This window comes from Oratosquilla oratoria, chromosome 26 (assembly GCF_046742065.1).
Source record: "Oratosquilla oratoria isolate Oo_2021 chromosome 26, ASM4674206v1, whole genome shotgun sequence".
NCBI classification, from domain to species: domain Eukaryota; kingdom Metazoa; phylum Arthropoda; class Malacostraca; order Stomatopoda; family Squillidae; genus Oratosquilla; species Oratosquilla oratoria.
In genome coordinates, this window is record NC_134802.1 from 54,478,904 (window position 1) to 54,485,042 (window position 6,139).

Below are 6,139 nucleotides of genomic sequence, written 5' to 3' on the forward strand. Positions count from 1 at the left end.
GAAAAAAATACGCATTTTTAGTCATTTATTCAAACCCATCCACAAACGTCAACGTGTACTCTTGCTTTTTCTCGAGTTGTCTTTGTGAAGCTGCAGCGTAAGGCGTTTTGAAGGATTCGCGGCAACCCTACTTGAGGCTGTGCAATAACGAAGTTTAAAAAATATACGTCATACAAGAACTTCATCAACACTCAACAATTGCTGGTGATCTCATGAAAGACTAGATATGTTTATGCTCTTTCTTTGGTTTCTTGAATGTATTTTTGCTTTTAAATTTAGAGATAAACGCCCACGTACAATATCAGAATCGCGGGATATATCGGGGGCAGACTCCAGGAGAATTGTAAACAAAAGGAAAAGACCACTGTTCGACAGTGCTCAAAGTTTTAAGTACAAGCAGTGAACTATCTTCGTTTGAATTACAGGATAATTCAAAGAGTTGCAGGTGAACCTTTTTAGATATTAAATTATGCAGTTAATAGGCAAAATGCGCTTGCTCTAGATGATAAAGGCGTCGATTTTGTGATGGCAAACGGTGTGTGCCCTGTTGCATCAACAGAACCAAGGAGCCTACTGTTATTTTGACTGTCAAAACGAGGAACTTAGAGAAGTTTCGTAATTTGACACCTTAGGTGCTGTCTTCTTATAACAGAGTATCATGTTATTCACATGTTTTAACAACTAAAACTTTTATGAAAAGGGTAATGGAATTTAAATGGGAATTTATTTGCTAGTTCCAAGACCTAGTTACTAGTATTATTGGAGTCAATAGTTTTGATGATACTGCTTATCTATGGAGTCCTGTCACTATGTACTCTGAGCAGTAGTACTGTGGTGCCTGTACTATGCATCAATGGGAAAAAGGGGTAGTGAGTAATAATTGCTACTCAATTTTCACTTGACTAGGTCTAAACTCCCAGTTTCACAGTGGCAGGCTTTGGACTTTGGGCATGCCCCATAAACCTATCTAGAAAAAAATATTGGTAATTGTGAATTTGTATATTTTTGCATCTATATTATGACAACTTCAACACCTTTTTCTTAGTAACATTTTTCCTGCAAATTAATATTAAGAGATGGTGACAAAATAATAACTGCATCCTGTTGCAAGCATATAGAGTTGGTCAGGTTATTTGTGAATTTTTGTATTGCCCAAATTTTCTAATAAAAAATAGTGGGGGAGATGAAACTTTAAAAAATCTGAAACATACTGTTTTCTATGAAACTTCACAAATTCTTAAACATACTGCTTTCTATGAAACTTCACAAATTCTGAAACATACTGTTTTCTATGTTGTATTACCATGGAATTGTTTTTATGCCCAAGGGCTATTAGAAAAGAAGGGGTGTAGTCACCATTTGTCAACTTCCTTACGTTAAAAGGTGGAGGGAATACAGTTGAAGTTACAAGAGAGATTTTTGTAAAGTAAACACTACAAGGACAGAGCCTATATTGATTGTACCAACTCTTCAACCTATAAGTGCTGAGATGACAGGGGTGGTTGAATGGGTTTTATTTCTTTATGTGGGTGTAGAGTGTGAGATTGTAATAAGTGACTGGCTTGTTTTGGAGACCAGGTGTCAGCCTCTCAGGGCCACACCCCTCTGGAGGGGTGGGGGCACTGAAAGTGATGACAAGATGCACCAAAATCACCTATATAGGACACCTGCATTCAGAAATAAAAAGAATTCTTCCAGTAGAATAACATATGAAAATGACAGGAACATATTTCTACACCAAAACCCTGAACAACGCATACCCTTCACATTACATCTTTCAAGAATTGCCAACAAAGCACATAAAAAAAAAATACATTGATTGGATGACCCTTGAACATGGCCATATAGGTAGTCGCTTGATTGATTTTCTTGGTGACAATTACTTAATTCAGCATGTAAAAGAGCCCACAAGATATGGAAACTTACTCGATCTATTGATCACTAGCCGTGAAAGCATGGTAACTGATGTAGAAGTCGGTGAAACTGTTGCAAATAGCGATCACAACTTAGATTCAAACTCCTAAAATTTTTTAGAATAGATACTTGTGTTTCTAAAATACCCGATTTCAGTAAAGCTCAGTTCATAGGACTACGTCAGGAGCTTCAGCTTACAGATTGGGAGGCAAAATTAAACGAAAGACCTGTAGATCAGATGTGGGAAATATTTCAAAATACGCTCACTTAGATGATTCAAACTTACATTCCTTTTAAGGACAGACGTCCCCCAAATCAGGCTCGCCCAAAGTGGCTCGACAAAGAAACTGAAAAAAGTATTGCTATAAAGAGACAGGCTTATAAGAAATGTAAGTGCTCGGGTGCATCTAATGACTATGAAACTTATGTATCAATACAGAGAGATTTAAAAAAGACAATAAGAAAAAGAAAGCGACAATACGAAATGAACATCGCTGATAAATCCAAAGAGAATCCCAAAGAATTCTATAGTTACATTAGAGATAAAAAGGTTGTTAGGAATCACATTGGCCCACTATTATCTGCTGACAGTCAACTTGAATATTCAAATGAAGGAATGTGTAATATCTTAAACAATTATTTTAGCTCGGTATTCGTAAACAAAACACCTTATAGTGAACTCCAAACTGAAACCTGTGAAGAGTCTAGGGTAAACTTACAACGGTAAATATAACAAAAGAAAAAATTAAAAGGTGTATAGATAAACTCAAAGTTAATAAAACACCAGGGCCTGACGGTTGGCATGCAAGAATCTTAAAGGAAATGAAAAATGAGATTGTTGTTCCATTAGAAATTATTTTCAAGAAATCCATCATATCCGGAGATGTCCCAAGAGAATGGAAGCTAGCTAACGTTACTCCCATATTCAAAAAAGGTGACAAAAAGAAGCCAAATAACTATAGGCCTATAAAGTTGACTTTAATCGTAGGAAAAATAATGGAAACTATCATCAGAGATGCTATCGAACATCATTTAGAAAGTAACTGTTTGATAAATGATAGCCAGTACGGTTTCAGACGGAAACGTTCTTGCATGACTAACTTACTTGAATTCTACAACACAATTATCTCGAATTTTGACAAAAGAAACAATATAGATGTAATATATCTAGACTTTGCGAAAGCTTTTGATACTGTCCCACACGAAAGATTACTTATTAAATTAGCTTTACACGGAATAAGTGGTAGCCTACTAAGTTGGACTAGTAATTGGTTAAATGATAAAAAACAGAGAGTTGTTTTAAATGGAAAAACTTCTAGATGGAAAAATGTTACAAGTGGAGTTCCTCAGGGTTCTGTTCTTGGACCACTTCTATTCATAGTATATATAAATGATATAGACCATAAACTAAAATCTACTGTTTCCAAATTTGCTGATGATACAAAACTGTGCAGAATGGCAAATGATCACTCAAACCATTTAGACATTCAAGAAGATTTAGTTAAATTACAGCAATGGTCTGAAAAGTGGCTAATGAAATTTAATACAAGTAAATGCAAGGTAATGCACATAGGTAAAAATAACAGTAAGTACAATTACAAGTTATTTGGAAATTCATTAACAAAAGTGGATAGTGAAAAAGATCTCGGCGTAATTATCAGTAACGATCTCAAATCATCCAAGCAGTGTCTTTCAGCCTCTGAGAGAGCAAATAAGATTCTGGGACTGATTGCACGATCTTTTGATTTCAAAAGTCCATCACTCATTAACAAGCTATATAAATCGTTAGTTCATCCATTTTTGGAATATGCTGTTTCTGTATGGTCACCGAATCTCATTAAAGACATTGACAGACTGGAAAAAGTACAATGGTGAGCCACAAGACTGATTCCAAATATCAAAAATAAATCATACGAAAATCGACTAAAACATATGAATCTGTTTTCCCTAAAAAAGCGTAGACTCGGAGGTGACTTGATACAGGTCTTTAAAATTCTAAAGGGAATTGACTACATCGAAAGTGACAAAATTTTCACATTGAATGAGAATCAGACAAGAAACAATGGTCTCAAACTGTCCGGAAATAGATTCAATTTGGAAGTAGGTAGAAACAACTTTGCCAACCGTGTAGTTAATGAATGGAATAAACTTCCTGCACAGGTAGTGCAATGTAGTTCAGTTCGAAGCTTTAAGAATCATTTAGATAAACACCTAAGCAAGATGCTGTAATGATTATAATTCATTTTATATTATTTGTTTTTGTTTTGTTATCATTTGTCTGTCTGATTTTCATTTATTATTAGTTATTTGTCAATTTATTATTATTTCCTATTTACCTGTTTGTTTATTATTTAACTATATCTATGCATTTATTCATGTATTTTATTTGTTATTTACATTATTATAGTTCTTATTTATTATTTTATTATCATTATGATTTTTTTTTCTCGCATCCGACCTAGATATGGACCAAAAGGTCTCCTGTCGCCATGCTCCGCCTTTGTAATCCTTTGTAAACCAGCAGTAGACTACGTACTCAAACGTCTACCACAGCCTACCACCCAAACCATAGTAAACATCCACACAGAAAAGTATTCACATCCAGATATATAACTAATCAAGCCCTTCAAAACAGACCAAATACAATATTACAAGAACAACCCCCAGATATAAGTCCCACACCAGATAAGATTCACACAGATACGACTGCACTTAGGACACCATCTGACGTTAAGAAGTTGCCAACACAGAATAAGCCTAGCCACAGACTCAAACTGTTCAAAGTGCAATCACCACACTGAAGACACAGAACACCTCATACTATTGTGCCCCACATTAAGAGCATGCAGACAATATCTCTTCTCAAAATGATTTATGGACTTAACTGGAAGTTGTTGTCAGTTTTCTGGAGGCTGCATGTCATTTGGAAGAGAGATGGTAACACATTGATTAATTGATATGCAGGTGTATGCTTTGATTTTATCACCCTCTCATAAAGTGGAAAATTATTTTAATGTGTATGTATTTACCTAATGATATTGTACAGGAAAGGAGAAATGCTCATTAGGTCCCATCTCCTATTCTCCAATTTAAATTTCCAATTATCATATTTAGATTTGAATTCATGTATTGTTCCAGCTTGGCCTATATCACCTTTTCAGATTTTCCAAGTATGTATGCATTTATGGAAAACTATTTCTTCACATCCTTTAGATATGTACAAGATGTTCGGGATAAATTTGACACTTTCAGAAAGGAAAGAAAAAGTCATATCTTGGTCAAAAATTGATGTATTCTCAAAATTCAAAGTGTGTCTCTTAGAGGATCTTTTGCCAAATATAGCTCACTCAAAGAAACTGCTCTGAGCCCCCACCACACCCTCCAGGCAGGACCTGAACTTGCAGCACGTGACCTTCACAGTGTCATTCAAGAGACGCCTATCCTGGCAATTAGGTCATCCTTGGTGTTGCAAGCAGTACGATTGGTGTCTTTTTCAACTGCACCCCATGGGGTTGCAATCAGGTGAGTTGGTGGCCCAGATGTTGGGATTGGTAAAGTTGAAGTTCTCAGACAGCCACTTCTGGGTTTTCCTGGAGATGTGACACGGAGCCTAGTCCTGCTGCCACACTGGTCTTCCTGCAGCCACCCTCTCCACCCAGCACTTGACAACAGTGGACAGCAACTCAATATAGCCTTCTGAAGTGGGTCTGAGTTCCTTTTCAAAGATGTGGGGCAGCATGATGTGGCCTTCGCTGTAAACACACCCAAAGACCATCACAGTTTGAGGGAACTTGATCTTCATGAAGTGTGGGACCTAGTGTGGACTGTAGGCTAGCCACCTGTTGTTCTGTGCATTATGTGACTGGTCCTGGCAGAAATTCTTCTTGTCTGGATGTTTGACCTTGTTGAGGAGTTTCTTGGCTTTCGTAAGGCAGTTTTCATGGGCCTTGGTGGTGAGTAGTTGGCCCTTGCACTTCTTGTATGAGGAGTAGCAAAGATCTTTGTTCAGCACTTTCTTCATAGTTGCCACTCCGACACCCATCTCTCTTGCCAAGGTCCGCATTGTCTTGCCTGGATCTTGCTGCACCTTTTTTTGCAGCTTCTCAACGAATTTTGTTGTGTGGACAGATTCAGAATGCCTGCTATGATCCTTCCGGCTAGCTACTGCTTCTACATCTCCATTGCAATTCTCCAGCTCACGTCTCACAGCCTTCACAGTATTCAA

General features: G+C 36.9%; 1 protein-coding gene across 1 annotated transcript in view; it reads left to right on the plus strand.

The window, feature by feature from the left end:
- The first annotated feature begins 291 nt into the window (after positions 1-291).
- LOC143039594 (mitotic-spindle organizing protein 2-like) overlaps positions 292-6,139 on the plus strand; it is a 16,229-nt gene continuing 10,381 nt past the window's right edge. The window contains exon 1 of the mRNA XM_076209833.1: positions 292-445. The gene's annotated coding sequence lies outside the window, so the exon portion shown is untranslated. The remainder of the gene's footprint in view (positions 446-6,139) is intronic.